Here is an 11400-nt window from a genome sequence, read left to right as displayed (position 1 = left end):
ACTAAAAGATTTTAGTATTTTATTATTGCTTAAATTATTATAGTAATTATCCCAATATTACACCTGACAACGGGTGCCGGTCACACTGGACAATGGCTCGTGGTTACACTGTTACTTTTATTTTTACCTATTTCGGGTTTTTTACCTCTATGGCAGTAACTGAGTGATCGAAAATCGGCTTTTTCTTTTACTGTTTTTTTCCGTGTCCGTCATCGTCATTGCGTCATTTGAAATTTAAATTTTCTTAAGTGTTAAGTTTTAATTTGTCAATTGTCACTTGTGAATTTGTCAACTGTCATCAATACGTTTTTGCTGTCATTTGTATACATGTAAGTATAAATATACCTACCTATATATAATTTTTGTTTAATTACTATAATAGTATAAATTTTTAAAGATGGTCGTAAAGTTGATATTTGTTGTCGCAAAATTACATCATTTACCATTGTAAACAATAAAATTCAAATTAATTTTTTAAGGTTAAAAGCTTGACTACCCACTATGGATTTATTCACAGAAAATATGATGAAATAGCTTTACTTGATCTTACTGAAACTATGGTTGAACAGTTATTCCCAAAAATGGGTCAGCGCTCTAAGTTTTTAAAACATTTGAAAAAATTAAAAACAGAAAGAGTAAGAATTTGTATGATCTTGTATTTAAGTAGTTATAATCCATAATTTTTTTTATAATATAGAATTTACCAGAGGAAAATTCATCAGTTATGACTCAACATTCAGTAATTGATTGGGATAACTTAGATGTTGTATTATCAGATGAATTAGAACATAATAAGTATAAAGTATATCATTTGTATTACCTAATTGTAATTAAATAACAATAAAATATATTCTTACATTTATCTCTGACTTTATTTATTTTATTTATTGAAATATAATTGTATACATTTTCAATTATTTAATTAATATAGTACAATCTACTATAAAATGTTTAGTATTTAGTACTAAGGTCTTTAATAATTAAGTATTGCTAACTAAATTGTATAATAGAAGCTACTAAAAAATTTATGTTAATTAACTAAAACGTTTAGTATTCAGAACTAAGGGTTTTAAAGATTAAGTATTGCTAACTAAATTGTATAATAGAAGCTACTAAAAAATTTATGTTAATTAACTAAAACGTTTAGTATTCAGAACTAAGGGTTTTAAAGATTAAGTATTGCTAACTAAATTGTATAGTAGAAGCTACTATACAATTTATGTTGACTAACTACAACATTTAGTATTCAGTACTAAAAAATTACTATAATGTTTTAGTTGACATTACTATATTATAGTTACCATAGCTATAATAGGATAACTATAATAATGTAGTATTATTAACTAATATAATAGCTGTCCTATATATAACTATAAAATATAGTTAAAATTATTACAATTCTAGTAACATCAACTACATATTTTTTTCCGTGTAGGTACACAAGTATCAAAGTCAACTAAATAGCTATTCCTCAGTGAATGATACGCTAATCCTACTATAAATCGTTTATTGTGTTATTATAGTCCTCACTGTGTCTGATATGTGCAGGTGAAGATCATGAATTTAATCAATTTTTATAAAATTCATCACGTTTTTGAGCTTAAAATACTTCAATATTCAAATTTCAGGGTGGTTTTCAGTAGAAAATTGGATATATTTGGTTTATGAATTGCAGTCAAAATTATCTCACATCCTCGTGTGTTCTACAAACTTACAACTTATAATTTTGTGTAGTATATGTATCTATAATGTTAAAATCAGTTGACTAATTATTGTACTTGGAGATAAGAACATAATCTGGGTTTTCTCTTGGGTTCCTAAGATATTTTAAATTATTAAGTGAATTTCAAGAAAAGTATATATAAATATTATATCAATTGGTAGGCATTTAATAAATAATGCGATTTGTTAGTTTGTAACAATTAGAAATTTGGTTTAACCTACTATTTTACTAAAATGAATATTACTAAATTAAAATAGATCTTTAGAAATAGAGTCTGAATTATTTATCATTGAATATGAATTTAACAAAATATTTATTATAATGAATTACCTACTTAATGACAAGATCATTAACACATAATATAAGATTATTCGTTTGTTATTGTAATTATGTAAATTGTATAAATAATTAATATTTAACACATTTTATTATACCAAATCATCTTTAATAAAATGAACGAATCTCAAAGAATGTACACAACTTTTATTAAGAGAGATAATATTATCATTAAATAAAAAAAAAAAAATACTTTTTAATTGTACAAATATTAATATACATTATGATTCTGATGTTATATTGAAAGTTAGAACATCGTTAATCGTGATTACTAAATAGGTGAGTAGTGAAAAGATTCATACATAGATATTATAATTTTTATATTCATTTCATCTAAAGAAAAATGTGATCTTGAAAAAACGTCTTATAATAATAACTCATAAGTACATATATAAAAACAATATATACATAAAAAAAAAACAATAAAACATAGAAAACCTTCATCACTAATGTTTGAAACACATTCTAGTGGGTGCAATAAATTCAGACCATATTTTAAAAAGGTATTTTATGTTTAGCATAGAAAAGAAAAAAAACCGAATATTTATATAATAATAAATAATAATGTGATACATATCGTCTGAACAGTGGAACTGCTGAGCGAAATTGACAAATTTCCATACAGATATAATAATGTAGCCGTTAAAAGGTTAGTATAAGAGTAAAATAGTATAACAAACCTAACTATAATCAAATAAAACATTAAAAAAAAAAGTCCATATCTGTATAATATTGTGGAAAAAGGTAGATATTTCGACTTGGAATAAACAAAAAATCACATTATAGCTGACCGTCAAATTTAATTATTATATTTTATTTTTATTTTTCGTTTAATATTATATTAAACTCATTATAATATAACTCATAATTGCTAGATTAATTTATGTCACTTATTAGGAAAAATAAATATTATACTAAATGCTTACCAAACTGTACTAAAGTTTTTGGTCAAAAAAGTACATTTTATATTGTCTTACACTTATGTGTTTCATTTAATATTAATTTAAACAATTTTGAAAATCTTACTACTTTTAAAAAATATATAAAAAAGTTGGATTTAGATTGTCTTGTTTACCTATCTCATATTTCACTAACCTATTGTTTATCTATTTTATTATTTTCTTTATTAACCGCTGGTTGTTAGATTTTGTACCCCTTTTCATGCTATATTATATTATTTGTATTCTAGTCTAATTCAGTTTCTTGACACTGTTAAATAATATATTTTTTATTTTTATTTATCGTTTATTACTAGAGTATTTTTATTTTATTTTTATTCCTTTTTAAGAACTTACTCTTCCAGCACAAGATTTGGTTTTTGGGAGTGTTGCAATATTGTAAAATTGTCTTAAGTATTGTAAATTAAAAATTTTCTTATTAATGTATATATTATTATGTTTTGTAAAATATGTATATTATGTTATTGTTGCAATAAAGTTATTATAATTATTATTGTTATAAACAACGCTTCGTTCGACATATTTAATATAAACTTAAACTAAAAACTGTATATTATATAATTTTAATCATATTTTATATTCATCCTGAAAATAAACTTATATATCATTATTTTTTAAGAAGTGGAGTATTTACTAAAAAATTAAATAAAAAAAAAAAGTTTGGTCATGTGGGTACCACTCTGCTGTATATTAAGTACCTTGTGGTTACTATTATATATAGTAGTATTAAATTTGAATCCAATGATAGGTATAATTGTATACGAAAAACGATTCTGAGCGGAGATGATGGTCAGCGTAAGACGACTAGTATTTTTTAACTATATCAAAAGTCTAATATTATTTGATAGTAAGTCGTTATTTAACTAGTGAATACAAATTTAAACTAAGGATACGATTTTTTTAAATAGCATACATTCCAGTTTTATTATAATTATTGTAAGCCAAACTTATTGAAAATCTTTTATTAAATTTTCAACTCGTAACTACTTAGGTATACAAAATTCAAAAAAAAAAATATGCAAACCTGCAAATATTCATGATTTCCACGAATTTTTGTCAATATTTAAATTTCAAACACTAATAAAAAAAATATATGCCTATAATATATTCTTATAATTTTTGAATCACTATAAGAATAACTTATGAGGGACTTTGTATTTCATTTTCAAGTATTTTGACTCGGTCAAAGAATTTATCGATATTTATAATTTAATTGTATGTAAATAACACTAATATAAACATTTGGTGAAAATTGTAATATTTGCTGTGATTTATTTTTGAGTTACAACCATATAAAAAAGTCGATTTCATTGAAAACTATTGGATAATTCTTATTTTTAATTTATATAATACACCAAGCGTATTCACTTTTCTATCGGAAATCACCACTGAAGTTAATAATTAATTATAAAATAATATATAATTGAAGCTTTATTTTGACAAGTTATGCTTGTACACAGACATAAAAAAACATACATCAGTGTAAAATCAATAGATTCATCATTTCGTTTAGAATCAAAAATACAATTATTCATATATATTATGGTTTGAAAAAAAAATGTGTTTCCATTACAAAAACTATAAACATCTATTTTTGCTATTGTCAACTAGGTACATAGTTTTGAAATAAATATCTCATACCGTATAGGAATAAAAGTTCACAGTCTTTATTAAATTTTCAGTATAAGTATTACAATAAACACATTAAATTATTATTCTGTTTTGAAAGTATTAAAACAATAATATATTTAATTATAATTTATATTATTATACTATAATATTAATAATATTACTATATGAAAAGATTCTGCCGTCGACTCCTGCGGTCTCCATAGTTGAGCTGATAATAATGAATTCGAAAAAAGATCGGTTAAAAAGTCATCATTTGTCGGATTCGACGATGATACGACTTTATAAATCCATGCCGAATATAAGGATTACAACACCTGGTGGCGATGCAGCCGCGGTCCTGCAGGAACCGTCTAGACGCCTGAATATTGAGTTTGTCGGTCAATCGACAAGATTTTATTCAATGCCGAACATCCCAATGAATGACATGGCGACCGAATTCGAATGCATTGCTCCGATGGAGATTTTGTGTAGTACCTCATTGACTTGTCCTGTGCCAGAGACAGAGCCCCCCACACTAACAACAATTAAACACAAACCTCGCTCGTTCTGGAAGCGGGTGAAAAAATTCGTGCGGCGCATATTTTGCTGCGGTGCATAATATATAATTATAGTATGGTTCTTAGTTTAGTTTTATACTTTATATAGTTTACAATTTCCGAATTTGTGACCAGTGTTTATTTCGTTTTATGAAATAATGTTTATGTTATTATATTCATATTATATTATGATAAATACCATTTGAGTTTTATTTTATAAATAATATATAAGTAGTGACGTATTTACAATTATTATTATTATTATTTTTATTTTTTTGGTAGGGGGCTTAATTGTAATAAAATAGTTTTACAAACTAAGGGTTGCCAAAATAAACCGCTTATAAATTATAATTTTTTTTTTTACTCTTGGGGTCGGAATATTTCCTAACTCTCGCTCATTTTGTAAATACGCCACTGAGTATATAAACGTACATAAACTTTTATTAATTTGTTAAATTATAAAAAAAACTTAAGTTACTTAGGGCTTAGAAATAATTATAATTAAGTTTCATAAAATATAATTTATCATATATTAACATAGTATAACTTATATAGTCGCAAACGATCGAAAATAAACAAATATGGTGATAATGGTTATATAAATGTGATTTAGTTTTAAGTTAATTTTATTCGTCTATTAATAAAGCAATGTCAGAACTTTCTTCTACCAAAACATCTAGTGTTGTATACTAAAATACTATACTATATTACCGTAGGTGCCCTTCCGTTCAAAAGCTGTACGTACGATACCCGGTATAAATATTTTCCGCTAAAATGATACCTTTCTGGCGGAAAAGGATATCTCACGTATCCTATTTATACATAAGTTCTGGCGGATTCAAATCAGTTTTGTCCCTCGCAATATCACAATAACATAATTATCTAAAAGAAAATAGTGTTCACGTTGCACGTAGTGCGAAATTTCCGCACAGAAAAACTATTTAATACCTTATGTTTGGTACCTACCTCGTTTTTTCAAGGCGAACGATATTATATTTATAGTAAGTAGGTACTTAATTCGTAACACAGCTGATTTAGAATCTATTATTAAGATGATCGTTGTACCATTCTCCCTGCCTACTACGTCAATACGTTCTGTACCTACAGATACGTTTCAAATCTATTTGCAATCGTTAAACATTTACGCTCAGACGTTTCATACACGTTCATCACATCCAATCGTAAGGAATAGGTACCGAGTATCAAAATAGTTAAATATTGATCGGATCGAGTGTTGAACGAATTAAAGTGAAATTCCAAAAGCAGGCCCGTTGTTTATCGTACAATATTGTTAACCTAGCTCAACAAAGAAACTGCGGTTTTGTTGTATTGAGATAAGTTTACACGTCAACATCAGGATTTTAGGGAAATTCTGTGTACCTATTATAGTTATGTAAAAGTCCGTTGTGTAATATAGAAGTTTCACTTGTATTTCACATAATAATATAAACTCCATAGCTAAATAATTATCGTGAATCAAATATCAATACTGCAGGAAACTTTAAAATATAAGGCACACCGTAAGTCGTAAGACGATTTCGCGGATTTCTTCGTCCTCATAATATTGCATCATTATTTCTCAGTCCTTGTAAAATCGTTTTGTAGACTTATCAGAGTATTCGTTAACGAATTGACTACGCATACAAATACCATATAGGTAAGCGAATATGACATTCGTACAGTATAACGATGACTGGCTGTGACTATAATGTTTTCACATTTACCGTTTTATTAAATCACATTTTCTTTGATCATGTTGTATTGATACTATTATCGAGATGCCGTTTAACATCGAGTTACAATAATAACTAAGGCGTTTCGATGAGACTTTAATGTTATTTGATCATTTAGAGAAAGTGGGGGGGGGGGGGGGAATCCGTTGTTTTATTTTTGAAAATATAATTTTCCACGCGTAAAACCCATCACATAAATCGTATAGGTATTATACAATATACTATTACGTGATTATAATTTTTGTTGTTTTATTCACAACTTCACGTGTAGGTCGATTGTTACGATATTGAATGGTGTACATCACAGATTGGCAAGTAAATGTTATTGGAGTTCTAAAAATTAAAATAATCAATCAATAAGGTCCGGTGAAAAAAAATCTTTTTCAAATTTTTATATCTGATATTATTGTCTAGTTATTACAATTGATTTGAATGATAAATTACAATATTTTAAGTAAATAATAATAATTTCGGATAAAAATAACAACAATTTACCAAGTAATTTAATGTGAAAAATCACATTTATTTTTCTTAGCCAGTTTTTTGAAATCAGGAACTCGCCACCGAGAACAGTTTATACGCAATGTGTCCTCAAGATGAGTGTCTGTTAATTTTACCATTTATGATATCGTAATAAAACTGGTAAAATATTTTCAATGAATTATAATTCAACTATAATTGAATGAGTTTAAAAAATGATGATCAAGTACAATGTGTTGATGGAGTCCAGAGTTTTGCCTTCCGCAGCCCGGATCCGGACCGATAGTAGCCGAACCGTGGCGTACAGGCACATTATTACTTGGTCGTTTTCAGTTGATATTTTATTTATTTTGATAAAATCGTTTTGCTGCAACGAATTCCGAATTTATATTGGTTTGCATTTTAACACTCGCGCAATCAAGACTATACCCGGAGTATATTGTTCTAGAAAACAATGTCATTTTCTTAAACTGCTTTTGTTATATATTGAATTCCGTTTTTGTCTCTGGCGTACTTATATCAACATGGCCCGAATAAGGCTTACTATTGCAAAACTAATTTCACGTACCTACTATATTAAGCATGATGTTAGCGTTGTGGTTCAACTGAACCAGACAAAAGCTCTTGTAAACAAACTCGTTCTCATAAGAAACATATATATTATAATATGCGAATCTCAAATTACGAGCTACGTATTCTGGGTTCTGCGTTCATCTTCACACTATTCACACCCAAGCATAATTAAAATAATTACAGAGTGTTCAATTGTTTCTACCAATAATCGTAATTTGAACAAAAGGCATAGATAAAATGATTACAATTTACTCACCGAGTAAAACCTTTTACTTTGAGATTCTAAATCCGCCCGAATAGTTTTTCACCGTCTTAGAATATCGTATAGAAATTAAACCGTTTAATAACACCATTTATTAATGTGAAGTTGGAATTAATATTTGAGAACAACATAATATCTTAAGCTTATCAGACAACAATTATTACATATTAAATATTTACGTTTATATTACTCATAAAATTATGCATTTGACTTTAAAAATATTTTGAAGAGTTCAAAATAATTGAAATTAAAAATCAATAATTTTATTTTTTATTTTCCAAGAAGATAATGGGCTCCATTGAACAAGTCCGTGTGGGGGCCCACGAGTTCATAATTGTTCATAATACATTATAATCGATTATCAAACAGTTCAGTTTAGTAGATATCAATATAAATTAATTAAAAACACAAATGGTAATCGAAATGACACTATATTGTGATGATGTTCAACAATAATTTTGGATATGGGTAGGTAGGTATAGTACCTATAATATACCTTAAATAGTTATTAATTTATTATACATTACAATAAAGTATATTTTACAGAACAATTTAATTTAATATTTACTAATAGGTTATGCTTGATCAACTGTGAACAGTTTTAATAATAAAATCAATAATTTTTTGATCTAATATGAAAATATTTTATTTTCTTAGCGGGATTAATAATTACAATAATTTACGATAATATGTACAAAAAAAAGAGAATTTTTAAATTTCACATAAAAATAATATAAAATATCGCCAAATTAAAATATCAATGTATTATATTTTGGACGGCTCGATTTTTATTCTAAAGAGCTTATTAATATTGATATGTCAATATAAGCTTAAAAAAAAGGCATTCAGTGTCTAAAATGGAAGTGGTTTTTTTCCTGCAGTTATAAATATAGTATTTGATTGATTCTTTTGTAAAGGTTCTTGGTGGATCAGGTATTTAGGTGTACTTAGTTTTTATGGTACCTAAAGCTTACTCTAAAGTACCAATCATTATTCCATAGTAGGTAATAAAAGAAGCAAAAATCAAAAATAGTAATATATTGTTAGTACCTAAGGTGATATTAATTTAAGTTATATTATAATATATTAATTCTACAAAGAAATTGTGATTTGTAGTTAGCATTAACTCGTAGTTCTAATAAGTATAAAATATAAATGATTAAATCTTTTAATTTTTTTAGATTTGGAGTGGAACAATGAATGTATTGATTTTACAATAATGTGTATTTTTTTATTGTGTGTAATTATACGATAATTAGTTGATGAAAATCTTAACAACATTTAAAACCATTATAATATCACATAAATAATAAATGGAAACTCTCACTAAAGAACCTTAACATTAAACTAAACAAAATAAAAAACAATAATAATCTATGGCTATATTCCGAACTTAATAGAAAAAATAAAACCGTAATAACCGACTCAGAATTGAACACACTTGTCTTAAGTGAGTGACTAGCCTTACGCACAACTTTTTTATAAGCAAACATGAACTCCCAGTACCTATGTAACACATACAGCGTTCAATTAACGATCAACCACATCATCACAGAGTGTTGAAAATACCAACATTATTGTAACCAACTCCAGATGTCTAAAAATAGGTCAAGTTCTTGGACCGAACCCACAAGATACAACGAATCTAATCACATTAAAAAAAAAATTAATTATATAATTTAATTTAAAAACTATGAATTGTTAAATAATATGTAAATATTCAAATGTACATATTAAACTAGTGACCCAGATGTCGATGTATTATGTATTTAAGATCAATAATAATTAAAATAATGATAAAAAAGCTCTGATTGTCAAAATTTGGGTTGATATTGAATAGAAAATTAAATATTTTTACAATAAAGAAGACAAAATTGATTTTATTTTTTTTTTTTATGTAATTCGAAAACGAATAAACGTAGACACATTAAATTTTCACTAAATGTTCGTAATGTTAAAATGTTTCTCATAAATTGTAAATTTCTGAATTAAATGTATATTATTTATATATTATTTTTTAGTTTGATGTATGAAAAATGTTTATTTTTAAACTTCAAATTTGTTAATGTAATATAATGTTCTACCTGTATAAAAAAAATCAACCGGAAATCCATATTAATATTTCATAAACATTTGTAGAATTTTTATGACAGGATATTCACCCGTAAAATAATTGTTTCTCCTCAAATAAATTTTGATATTTTGTTCTATTCCAAAATAATAATAATAATAATAATAATATTAGGTACTTGAATTTTCATTACATGATAACATTTTCAAAATTGTTTATCATATTTGGAGCTATTATAAACATGATAAATTTATTGTATTTATACATTTTCAATTATTTTTTTAATATGATTTTTTCTAAGATTTTCGATAAAAAATTATTCACTGAATCAAAATTCTTGAAAATTTAATACAATATCTAACACCAGTAGTTTTTATATTTTTATAATAATATTAAAAGTATAGAGGCATAAATTTCTTTTGATATGCAATTGAAGTTAGAATTTGAACAAAATCATGAACTATTTTGTGTATCGAAATTCATGAAAACTTATTGTTTTATATCTAAGTTTTGAAAATGTAATATAAGATTTTCCATAAATATTTCATACTAAAACTATAAAATCTAAAAAAATATTAAAAGAAATTTTTTTCTATAGACAATTGATGAAGTTCAATTTTAGACACAATGATGTATTTTAACGATGAATAACAATATTAATTATTAGGTATTAAATTTTAATTTTTACCACATACATTTATCGGAGTTGAATGGATTTAAAAAAATTTTAATTTTTAAATGTTTGATGTTCAGGTTTGTACATCTCAAGATTTTACGTGCTCCCAATATTATTTTGTTATAAATCATAAACATTATTTTTGGAGACCTTAACCTTTTACTTAGGTATATTTTATTATATAGTATAAATTTTACTATAGATAGGTATTATAAAATTACTTTTTTGATTATTTAAAGATATTATCTATTCATATTTTATACTATGAACCTTTTATTACTGTTTTTCGGTATTTATAAAAAGATAATATTACATTTTAAGTTTTAAAAATTCATTTAGTACAATATATAAATACTATATATTATTACAATGATTAAATTCTAATAATAAAATAAATGCAAGTATTTTCCAAAAAAATT

The 11400-nt window shown here is 25.4% G+C and overlaps 1 long non-coding RNA gene across 1 annotated transcript; it reads left to right on the top strand.

The window, feature by feature from the left end:
• The first annotated feature begins 213 nt into the window (after positions 1-213).
• Positions 214-862, top strand: LOC126550203 (uncharacterized). The gene is made up of 3 exons (XR_007604244.1): positions 214-329; positions 480-635; positions 698-862. It is a non-coding gene; the product is annotated as an uncharacterized LOC126550203 (long non-coding RNA).
• Positions 863-11400: the final 10538 nt, after the last annotated feature.

The sequence above is a fragment of the Aphis gossypii genome, chromosome 2 (genome assembly GCF_020184175.1).
Source record: "Aphis gossypii isolate Hap1 chromosome 2, ASM2018417v2, whole genome shotgun sequence".
NCBI lineage: Eukaryota > Metazoa > Arthropoda > Insecta > Hemiptera > Aphididae > Aphis > Aphis gossypii.
Note: the sequence above shows the minus strand (reverse complement) of the source record. Positions and strands in the feature narration are given on the sequence as shown.